Here is a 12183-nt window from a genome sequence, read left to right as displayed (position 1 = left end):
ATTCACATAAGGCTGTGGCTCATGAAGATGTCTAAGGTAAACTGAAATTAATGTATAACTAAATGGCAAAATCTTGTTTCGATAAAAAAAAAGTAATGATTTTTTTTCTTTTGTTCATATGTCAAAACTTCAGAACCTCAAAAGAACTTTCTCCCTTAACTGCAATATATTTTATTACTACTGCTGAAGTAGAGTGAAGCAAATAGCTCCCATGTAGGCTTAAAGTGTTAAGGATATCAGGTTCCGCAGAACCAATTTGAAACTCTTACCTTGAAATCTATTCCTTGAGATGTTTTGAGTTCACCTATTAAAAAATTACTAAAATAAGATTAAGTTAAATAAAAAGAAACACATCAAAAGTTGATATATTTCCAAAGAAATTTTTTGCAATTCTTCCAAATTTCAGGGTTAATATTATGAATTACCAAGTTAATTTGGAAAGTTAGTTTTTTTAATTAATGACTATGAAGTATAGAAAAAATTGTAAAAAATAATTTCTCAGAAGAATGATGTTTTTAATGATGTCTTTCTCATTTCTCACAATTTTTTTTAATATACACTCTGATTCTGTAGTCTCAAATTTATAACTGATATTCTTTTATGGAAGTCAAAATCAATAGCATAGGCAATTATTTTTCACATTGGCAATTGCACAGATATTAGCATAATATTTTTTTCTGATCAGGACCAATGGGGTTTCCAAAAGATGCTGCTGGGAAGCATTTTGGTAGTGCAGAGGGACTATCCATTGTTCCTGCACTGATATAGTAAAGAAGTTAATGCAGTATCCATTAGCAGTGACTGAGTATCCATTTTCTTTCCATTATTTTAGCCCTTGCCCATAATTTGCTTACTGCCTAGCATTTAGGATTCTGATTCATTAACAAATGGGAAAAAAGAACCTTGACATTTCTAGTCAAATAATTTTTTAATGAAATTCAGTTCCAAGCATCTGTAAAAATAGTTTTGTTACAAGTGTGTGTGTGTTTTATATATAAAATATGCAGAAATACTTTTTTGATATGAAGAGTTTTCTAACTCAAATACTTAACATCTGGGGTTGTATTCTGGCTTGCTGGAAACCTAGAAGACAAATTTTTTTTTGTTGTTTCCATGAAGTACAAATATTTATTTGCATTAAAACTTTCTGTAGAAGCATTGTCTTGGTAAAAATCAATATGAATTTTTCAGGTAGATTTTTCTCTATAGGTGATAACTTGATTTCATTTTCAGCTGGACTCAATATGTCCTGGAATTTTCTTGCCTCTGAATATTGAGGCAGCTGTAATAGCCAGAAAACAAAAAAGGAACTAGTGAACACTGCATAGCTTTATTTTCTGTGATACAGATGCAAAGTGTTGTAAATGCTGTATATTGCAGTCCACTAAAGGTGGGCCAGAATTAAATACCACAGCATGTCAGAAATTCCTTCAGGAAGCGAGAGTTCATATTTCACTGATGTCTGGTTTTTAATTGATACTGTTTGCTACAAGAGGAATTTGCAGGCAAAATAAGTCATATATGCTGCTGTAACAGAAATATAAAGAATATATTAATTGAAATTTTTCCTAGAATTTTGTAAAGCTTCAGTAACCATTTTTACTCCCAACCAACCATTGCACATACCTGTAGATTGCAGTCCAACAATTGCTGTTACCAGGAAAAAGCAGTCAAACTTGCTACGTATGGCTGGTTCCATTTTGTGCCAGGGAATCCTGGGTGCACCCTGCATGGCTGGAAAATATCTGAGAAACTTCAGGGATTCTACTGAAGTGCCCTTGGGGATCTCAGATGGGAGATACAGAAACAGAGGAAAAAAGTAAACGAGAAATTGCAGTAAGCCAAAAGGAATATTCAAATGAAGGGGACTGACCACCCTCAGGACTTCTGTTCGAGCTTGGCTTGTTTGTTCCTTTCCAGTTAACATCCTTATCATTTGGCACTCTGTAAAAGGAACAGAAAGCTCCTAGCCTTTGGGTACAGGATCTCCATTATCACCCAGAAAATCCTTATCAGCATCCGTGAAAGAAATCTACCCCAGCCCAATTCCTAAATTTATTCAAAATAGTAGGCATTTGGGGATTGCAGGATCTGCTTAGTATGCTACAGCTAATGCAATAAAATTAGGCACCTTGGGCAACTGCAAGCCTAAGTGTGAAGGACCAATTTGGAGATGCAAATTGCTTCTTCCTCAGAGTTGCTGAAATCTTACTCAAGGTTGTGTTATTGCTAATTTTGTACAGGCATTCAATGCAGGAAGGACAGAAACTGCAAAAAGTTGCTGTCCCCCTGTTTGTTCAGAGATACAGTTCCAGCTGCTGCTCTCCCTGAGTGAGATGTGTGTGATACCAGTGCAGAGAGAGGTACCAGTCTCCTGGAAAATAGCAAGCTGAGCAAAGCCTGTTGTTTCTCAGCAGGCAGTGTACTTCTTGTGCCAGAGAGGCAGTAAGAAATCTCAGTGCAGCCTGCCTCCTCAGGAGGAGAGAAAGCTGTGTGCTACAGGCAAGCACTGATGTTATAGAGGATTTATTCCTGTCATTTAGGCATACAGAAAATGAAGAAATGCTGTAGTAGTAGTCACTGAAAGACACAGATAGATTATATAGATAGAGATTATTATATATATTAGATATAGATATAGATTATATAAATAAAGACTAAATATAGATATGGATTAAGTTCTCACAGCATGGTTGCAGCTGGGCATGTAGTGGATCTTCAGATTCTTTGATTTGTCTTCTTAGTTATTTCCTATTTCTCTTTTGTCTTACATAAAATGGCTGTGAAAAAAAGCAAAATTTGGTGTGTATAAATAGTGCAGGAAAACTGGGGGAGCCATAGGAAAAGTTTATAATCATTCTGTTATTGTTTCATGTATATTCCATAATCCCTAAGAAAACACTCTAATAGAAAGTTATATGTGTGTTTGCACATGAATACACATTCTCACATGCATGTTTTCACTCATAACTGCACTACACAGTTGATAAACCTGTCTCTGATAATAAGATGTTGTTAGAAGGAGTTAAAGATGTGGTCTGAGAGAATACACATATGTAGTGACATGAGTAGTAAGAACTCCTATAACCAATATATGAAACTGTCCTCCCTTCCTGTTATGATGTGCTTTTAAATTTCCAAAATATCTTCATTTAAGTAAGATAGACTATATGAGTTTGTATATATGCAAAAATGCACCATATATTGCTTCCTGGCAAGAATCAAAGTACATGGACACTGCCAGACTGGAAAAGTGAAAGATAATGTTTGGCCAGATACCAGTGCAGGGTTGCCTTGCCGTGTTGGGGTAACAGGAATATGTCACTCTGAGGAAAAGGTTTCCTCCTGGATGTAAAGCAGAGCTCTAACACCATAAGGTATAGAGCTGGCAATATTGCCAAGTATGGATGATCTGATAATTCAAGGATCTGGGCAATTGCCCTTGATAGGAAATGTGTTCTGTCAAAAAAAAAAAAAAAAAAAAAAAAAGCCCTGCTGCAATATTTGCAGCATTAACTTACTTTAAAAGGTTAGACATCTAATGGTTTGCTTTACTGAAAAACATTATCCATTACTTCTGTTGTGGTACTTGTTATAACTGCTGGATTCTACATTAAGATATTCAATCCATATGAAACTATATTTTATATTTGCTTGGACAGGGTAGTTTGAGATGTTTAGAGATTATAAAAAATTCAAGACAAATTAGCAATTCTTTGAGAGTTGAGGAAATGAAAAATTAATTATATAGACTCAGTGGTTTTGTAAATAATTAGCTATAGTCGTGACAATTAAATACATTTGGGATTTTTTTTCTACTTGAATAGAGCAACTGAGGCACAAAGCAGTTAAGAGCCAAGATCATATTATCAAGTTTATATGAGTCTGCATTTTGACGTTCACCTTGAGCCATCTTTAATTTCCTGGACTTTCCATGCACACAAGTCAATAGCTTAGGGCAAACAGCTTTGGTAGCACCATTGGAAATTATAGCATGAGGAACTTACTTTCAGAGACATATAGTCATGTAAGAACTAGAAAAAATATATTGACTACTAAATGATTGATCTGACTCTCATATAGTGCTAGTGATGTCAGATGGGAGCTCTCTATTCTCAAAGGGCTGTGTGGCACAATCCCTTTGTTGGGGAATTTAGGAGTTTAGGCCTAAAATTATCACCTAACTTCTTTTTCCTTAGAAGTTGATTAAATGATCCTCCAAAACCCTGGGATTTTGGAAAACCTCAGTTCCATCTAGTTTTCTGAAGTTTGAAAGTTTTGGTTTTAATTATAGTACAAATGAGTGAGTATGAGATGCAGTTATGGGACAATACTTGAATGCCATATACCACATGTTAATGATTTCTAAAAACATACCAGTGTAATTAGCATAACCTTATATCTGACTCTGCCACTGGACAGTATTCCCATATTGTCTCTAATAGTTTACTTCTGTGAAAGTAAAGAAATCAAGAAAGAGATTTCTGTTACATTTTTGGAGCACTGATGCTTTAATTCCTTTGGTGTCAGTTTTTCTGATTCTTCAGGTGGATCAAAAATGAGTGCTATTGGATCAATTTTTCACTTTGGGCATGGATACCATTTAGAGGAACCACAAGGGAAACACACTCTCTTGTAATTCAGTTTGTTCTCCTGAATCTCCTATGGGCCTTTTAGGTCAGTACTGCAGTAGTGCTTGATGGAAATAAAGTCTGATGCTTGATACAAGCCTTTTAAAAAATAGATGTAGAAAAACTCTACTTTGAACAATTTCTAATAACATTGTGCCTGCGCCTCACCAGAGGAACAGATAACTTCACATTTTTGTAAGCCTCACAAATAGAGCTAGCCAGAAAGCTTCAGGTAAGGAAATTTCCTCTGCTAAATGCATTGTTCAAGAAATGGAAGACTTTCTCTGGAATCTAGCAGTTCTATTTACATATTTTGTATGTAAAAGGGTGTAAATGCATTATGTAGACTAATTATTAATAAACTAGTGATATTTTTAAAATTTAAGTATTTAAAACATGTAATGACATTATGAAAGTAAAGTCTTTTGACACCAAAATAGTTTTACTACATTGTCGATACAAAAACCTGCTTGGATTCAAAATAAAATAAATATAAAAAAGCCCCAAACCTGTCTGAATTTGAACTATTACCTTTTCATTCCAAGAAAAATAATAAAGAAAAACACTTCTTCTGAGAAAAAAGGGATTTTCACATGCCCAGTTTTATTCATGGCTTGTCCTGAGCAACTCCAAACATTCTATTGAATTAGTATTTTTAAAGGTTTCACTGCTCAAAGTCACAGGGTATTTTACCATTTTTTACACTGATAAATCCATATAGTTTTTGCAGTTTCATTAAGAATGCCAGGAAAAACTCTGCACTTGGAAAGCTGTTTTCAAACTATAGTTTCAAAAGTCCAGGTGCACTTTACCCTCCCTTTGCCTGAAGACATGCATTAATTATGGCCTCAGGGATACCTGGAAACCAAATTTAGTTTGAGTAAGCTAAGAAAAATTACAACTATCTTTAGATGTAGCCAGTATTTTTCCATCGTTCATAGAGCATTATTTTGAAGCTCTGCCATCAATCACAAATTTATATTTAAATTAGATTGTAGATCTCAAAAGCTTCAGTAAAAATAGGTAATACACACTCAGAGAGAAAAATATTTTCCATGCTGAGATCTGGAAGCAGCTGGACTTCCTGTAAATTTAAGGCATTTATTTCATTGGAGACATCAATTGCATTAGATATGTAGGACCAATACCTTTCAGATAAACTACTAAAATTACGAGGAGAGGTTTTCACAGTATTTGGGGAAGCAGTTATTGATTTGATATTATTTGTTGCATACTCTGTATAGAATTAATCTATCTGGTCAGCCATGCAATGCCCAAAGAGATCAAGGGACCTCCACCGGGATTTGTGCTGTGTTTGTGTAACAAGCAGCTGTGTTTGGTTCAGGAGATCTCCTTCCATTTGCTGTTTTAAGGAAAGTGCCATTACATTGTCAGGAGAGGATGTGGCACAGGGGAACACCTCCTTAAGACATAAATGTTGGCTAGACATTAACAGAGGCTGTTGCTGAAAGGGCAAAGTGATCCACAGACCATATTTGTTGTCATAGCTGATAAATGGTCGAAGTTTTGTCCTTAGCAAGAATTAGCTTTTTCAATTCTTTTATTAACAATTATGTTTTCCTTGTAGGATACTTCTGTAATCTAGTCTACAGGAGATTAAGGGATTAAAACCCCAAAATAATAGCAGCAAAAACCTACCAGACAAAATCCTAAAAAAAAAAAATAATCATCTCTTGAATGAGATTAGAATCAGTTATGCCACAGGCTGGTGGAAATATGCTAGGTTATGAATGGGGTTCATCATGGGCTTTTTAACCATTTCAGTATGTGGGATAGAGTGTTCATTTAGTCAGAGAAATAATCAATATGTTGCACCTTAGTGTTAGGAGCTTTATATAATTTGCAACATTTTACAAAACACTCGAATGTCAGTTGTAGAAAATAGTTTCAGCAGAATTTTTTTTCTTGGAATCTTAAAAGCACATTAATAAAAAAACCCATGCAAATCAGATTAAATTTTGTTTTGTTTTAAAATTACATAGCATTATATTCAGGTTGTTTTATTTTTCAGGCTTATCAGTCATGACTAGGTGTGTGGTCTCTACAGGTAACATGCTCTCTCCTGATAAAGTAAGTAGACTTAGACACATTAAATCCATAGTAGATTTAACCAGATTTAAGAACATGCATGCATGAAGAACACAGGCCAGCACAGGAGGTTTTTGAAGGGGTGAGATGCACAGCACTGAGGAGCTAAAAGTTTCCCAGTGGTCCAGGTGTCACCCATCTAATATCTAACTCTGACACATAGTTCTGAATTAAACCATCTCTATTTGTCCACTAGTGAATTGCTACAGAACTAGTTGTCTTCATCATTCTCTGACAGTAAAAAAAAAAAATCTTGTGACTATATGCTACCAGTTCTTTTAGTTTAAAAGCAAAAAAGTTCTTTGTTGTGTATATCCTGAATTCACTCAGATCATGGCTTACCTATAATGTCAAATATCACCCAAGCATATAGAAAGTATACAGATAATTTTATTTCTGCATAATAAAAATGTAGAAAATACAGTAAACCATTTTGGTAATTTATGTTTTATGCAATTTTAATTCAGTTTAGTAATTAATTTTTTACAATCCATTCTATAATCCATTCTGCAGCTCTAAACTTGTAGGGAAAAAAAGACTTCTTTACAGACATACATATTTGGAAATTTCTTCTTTCTATTGAGACCATTTTGAGTGAAAACATAAATGCTGTCTATCATTTACAATCTTCCAGACTTAATACTGGTTTTTTAGAAAAGAAATACTTGAAAAATAATCCTTCTTTTATGCTTTCTGAACTCACTTGCCTCTGTGAGTTATTAGAATACATCATAAATGAGAGCATCATAAATACAGACATAAATAAGAACATTTTGCATAGATGGAAGTGAACTGAATGAAAAATAAGAGGTCAAAAATTTTTTTTAGAAAAGTCATATTAGCACAGATATAAAGAAACTCTGACATTTGGGTATATTTAGAACAGGTTCAGGTGAAGATCTTACAGCAAACAGAAGAATAAAATAATGAAAAAGAAATCAGGACTGTTATTTACAACTCTACATCAAGTCTATTAGTGCTCAGCAGCCTGGAAGTGAGGAACATGAGTGGTCTAACAGAAGCCTTATAAGGACAGAAAAGTCACTCCGAGAAGCTTTTGAGCTCATGGAACAGCTGCTCCCAGAACCACTGGGAGTCTCCCATGCAAGTCCCTTGGAGGTTAAATTTCAGGCTTTATTGGTTAGCAGGAGACAAATACACAAAGGGAAACCAGCAAAGTCCAATTTAAAAAGTGCAGCTTTAATAATCCAGTTGATGGCAATCCTCTGCAATGTTGAATGATCTGAATTTCCCCTCTAGATTTACTTGCACTATCTATGTCCACTCCTGAAGGTGAGCAAAGGCAGCAGAGTCAGGGTCCTGTTGAGTGGCTGTTCTAATTAGGTGCAATAGCAAGACCTGGGAAAAGTATCACTATTCTACTTGGGTTTCTCAAATCAAATTCCATTTAGACATGCAAACTAGGGTTTGATATTTACCTGGCTTTGAGGAAAAGGTCAAATTAAATAGCTATTGGTTGTTTCCTATTAGCTTTAAGGATTTTTATTCCAAAGGCATGAATATGTCTTGCAGAATAATTCAGTTGGGACTTGGACATAGTGATAAGGTAAATAAATGGATTTTATACCCATTTATAAAAATAAGGGGTTAAAGTGATTTACAGGATGGCACACCAGTGACTCCTTTTGAGAGCAGAGCTCAGTGTAACCTCTTGACTTCTCTACCTATGTGATAATTCATGCACAAGGACTCTGTGCTTAAGTATATACAGGGGAAAAATTTTGAATGGGTCTTTTTACTGGAATATATTGATTTATGAACAGAAAACAAAAATGTTTGCTGTTTGTAAAATTCTTTACATGTTAGGAAAAAAAAAGTATCTTCCTAAAGAAAGAAAATCCTCATTGCCGTCCACTTTTAATATACAACTCTTAGAAAATTAAGTTTAAATATACAACTTAATATTAAGTTTTAATATATAGCTCTTAGAGAATTAAGTTGTCTGAATTTGCTTGCATTTCACTTCTATCAACTCAAGTATACACTGAAGTGAGATTATTTAATGGAAAAGTAACCTGCTAATAGAGAAATTACTCTTCTGTAACTTCCTGGTTTTGCAAAAAGATATTCCTATTTCATACTGATGTAGATTTTTTTAAAAAACAGTTATGAGTTAGGTTATATTGATGTATATCAGACTGTGGAAAGAAAAAGTACTTCATGCAGCCATCCAAATAAATGAGAAATATATATAAATGTGTATATATAAAGTGAAAACCCCATTAATTCCTTCCTGAATAGCTACTAAATGAGGCATCCCAAACTCCTGCCCAGTGTTCCTGTGTATCAGTTATCCCCAAATATTTTGTTAGCAATGTTGTTTTTCTCTCCACTTATGCATTTAGATTATGACTGGTGCTCCCTGCCTTTGACTAGACCCGAGGAAGGCACTGTAAGTGTAATAATCTGTGATTTATTTACTCAGGTATACCGCTTCCAAATTTGATTTCTTGTTCTTCTGATTAGCTTGATTTCTGGACCAAAGTTTCAATGAATAAATGAAAAACCTAGCAAACACTGGCAGTCTCAAATGAGCTCTGACCTGATGTGTTGTGGGGGCTGTTAGTGGGAAGTTAATTGTGATATTTCCTGCAGCCAGTAGAAAGCACAGTGAAGTTAGCACTTGGGAGCCAGGCACTCAGGTCACAAAACTGAGACCCTGCTGCACTGGTTTCCCATACCTGGGAGTTTTTTGGCACACACAGAGTAAAACCCCAGCCTTTCATCTCCTTGTGGTAACAGGGGCTTGCAAATGAGGCAATAGCTCTAGAGATTTTGTGTGCTGTCTCTGACCGTGAGCTCCCTGTAAGCCACATCCCCATCATTCCCTAAAACTCTCCTGTACTAGAGACTGTAATATGGCTGGAACTGTAAATGTCTTCCATTTCCCTCTTCTGATACAAGTATTTCTCTTTCTTCCATTTATGCTTGTGCCCCCCATTTCCAGATGACCTTCTCATTGCCCATGCCAGGAAATCTGCATATTCATGGTTCCAGTTCGCCATCTTCTAATGGCCAAATTTTTTGGTCATAAGTAATAGTAAGACTTCATTTATATTGGTTTAATTTATTTTATTTAATTTCATTTTAATTTATTTTCTCTCTTTTTCTTTTCTTTATTTCTTTTTTTACAAACTAAGAGAAATGAGAAGCTTTGCAAATGTGCTTAAATTGCTCAAATAGATAAGAAGTTTAAATTGCAAACAGCGTGTTGAAATAAACTCAGTGTGAAACCTTGCAGCATTGGAATTAGGGACAATATTTCAAATTACACTGGCATTTATTATTTCCCAAGTCTCAGATTTTTACAAGTAAAGCACACATTTTTATTTCACCTTCTCAGAAAAGCTTTTCCTCATTTTCATGAAAGAAAAAAGTATTGATAAGCAGAGAGACTCTAGCAAAACATTGATTCATCTAAGTCCTATCACTTGAAAATTATTTCTAGTAGTAAAAAATAGTAAGAAATAGTAAAAAAAAAAATGCCTTTTTGAAGAAGGTCACAGGAATGCAACAGTACAAACTAATTTCTGCTGACACTTTGTATCTCAGAAATTGTTTTCTTTGGTGCACTAATGAATTTTTTTTTTTTTTATTTTGTGGCCTTGTCTGACACATTTCACCTCTACCTTGGCGGGAAAAGTAATTTCCTCCTGTGAGTAAATGAATAATAGAGGACAGATGAAAGGGCAGAAATGTGCAAGTGCCATCAAAACCCTCATTTTTGATTTTTAATATGCTGCAGCTGTTGGTGTGGAGTGTTTCTCTTGCAGTTGAAAACCCAGCCAGCATGGGAATATTGATAGGTTTACATGAATCCCAAAGAGTCACAGCTTATTTGTATTCACTAATAATGTAGAGCTTGGAGGTTACTGCCTGCATGGATGCATTTTCAGCTGGAAAAATTGTGAAGCAGCAGTAAGGATTAGTGAAAGGGATTGATGTGGACACAGAAACATTTTGAAAAGCAATCTCAGGTCAAAAGAGGTTACAGTGAGATTTAAGTGTTAGTTTCTATTTCAAAAGCTCAGGCAAACATTAATATATATCCAAGTAACTGTGATTCCATACAGTCCCTCATTGATACATTTTGCCTTTTGAAACTCTTACCAGTATTCTGGAAGCAATTAATATTCTGAAGTGTCAGTAGTTAAATTAATATTACTTATTTCCAAATCTTTGAATTCCTTTATTAATTTAAAATTTATCAGTAACTTCAGCAGAAATGCTGAATGCTTAATCTCTGAAATTGGGCCACACTTGCTGAGGTAGGATTTTTGGATTTTTGAAAAAGCTGGAGACACTGGATGCTAAATGCCAGTTCAAAGTCAACAGGTACTTTTCAGTGATGGATAAATATACCAATGCTTTAATTTTCAATAATTATTTAGTTAGAAAATTTATAAAATTTGGCACACAGTATTGAGAATGGCAAGGAGATCCTGCATGATTTTGATGATAAATCCACAGTACAGCAAAAAATCTAGAAAATCCTGCTGTGTGCTGTATTGATGATGTGCATAAATCTAGCAGATCAGATGCATTCCTACACTACTCAAAGCTGCCCATTAGTGCTATCAGTACTACATTGCAAGTGTTTGACCTCCTGAAGATCAAGGTTTTCCAAATGTCAATACAACATTAACATGTTCACTTTCCAAATAACATTGCTATATCCTTTACTTTAGTTCTCAATAAAATATGAATATCACTTCCAAGAAAAAAATATAAAGAAGCCACCAGGGATGTGGACTCCAGGTTTTTTGTGGTATTTCAGCATGGAACCACTTGAGCAGCCAGTTTGTTTCCTTCCAGATGCCCTCTGCCCCTGTATTTCAGGTGACACAGATAAAGCCAGTGCATTTTCCTTGTGCCCATGGGTTTGCTGAAATATCATAAACTCCTCCTTTCAGCAACCTTTCCTTTCAGAAAGGCCAAGGATTGGCCTTTCAGGGAGGCCAATCTTTGCCTCCCTGATAGCAAGGAGATGCTGGCATTCCCAGCTACCACCATTGACTGATGTAAGGTTAAGCCTGGAAATGCATTCTTTTTCTCATCTGTCACTTTTAATGTCAAACTACTTTATTGAGATTCAGTTCTCCCTGCCTCCTTTCTCTCATAAAATGATACTGAATCAGAGAAGTCCCATGCAATGATTAATGCAGGAGCAAGCACAGTAGATTTGCTTCAGCTGCAGCAGTTGGGGTGGCAGAAAGCAGGACTTGACTCAGAGCCCATGTGTTTATCTGCCATCACCTGGCTCTGGCTCACAGCTTCACTGGCTTTGCCGTAATTCCTGGTCTCTTTGGAAACTTAATTCTCTTTTTAGCTCTGTTCTTCATGCTACCATACCAAGCATCTGCGATCAGATCTCAAGTCTCAGCTGAAATGGTATGAGATTGATGTAAGTGGGTGAGGGATT

General features: G+C 35.3%; 1 protein-coding gene across 25 annotated transcripts in view; it reads left to right on the top strand.

The window, feature by feature from the left end:
* The window catches only part of CHRM3 (cholinergic receptor muscarinic 3), a 267267-nt gene that overhangs the window by 229312 nt on the left and 25772 nt on the right, over positions 1 to 12183 (top strand). For 2 of the 25 annotated variants that reach the window (XM_085576764.1, XM_077782123.2), the window contains one exon: positions 6664 to 6722. The exons of 22 other annotated variants lie outside the window; for them this stretch is intronic. The gene's annotated coding sequence lies outside the window, so the exon portion shown is untranslated. Of the gene's footprint in view, positions 1 to 12; positions 37 to 6663; positions 6723 to 12183 lie in introns of those variants that run through there. One more of the 25 variants, XM_085576768.1, reaches the window with a different exon arrangement.

The sequence above is a fragment of the Lonchura striata genome, chromosome 3 (assembly GCF_050655825.1).
Source record: "Lonchura striata isolate lonStrDom1 chromosome 3, ASM5065582v1, whole genome shotgun sequence".
NCBI classification, from domain to species: domain Eukaryota; kingdom Metazoa; phylum Chordata; class Aves; order Passeriformes; family Estrildidae; genus Lonchura; species Lonchura striata.
The sequence above is the reverse complement of the archived record's forward strand: the minus strand, read 5'-3'. Positions and strand labels throughout refer to the sequence as shown.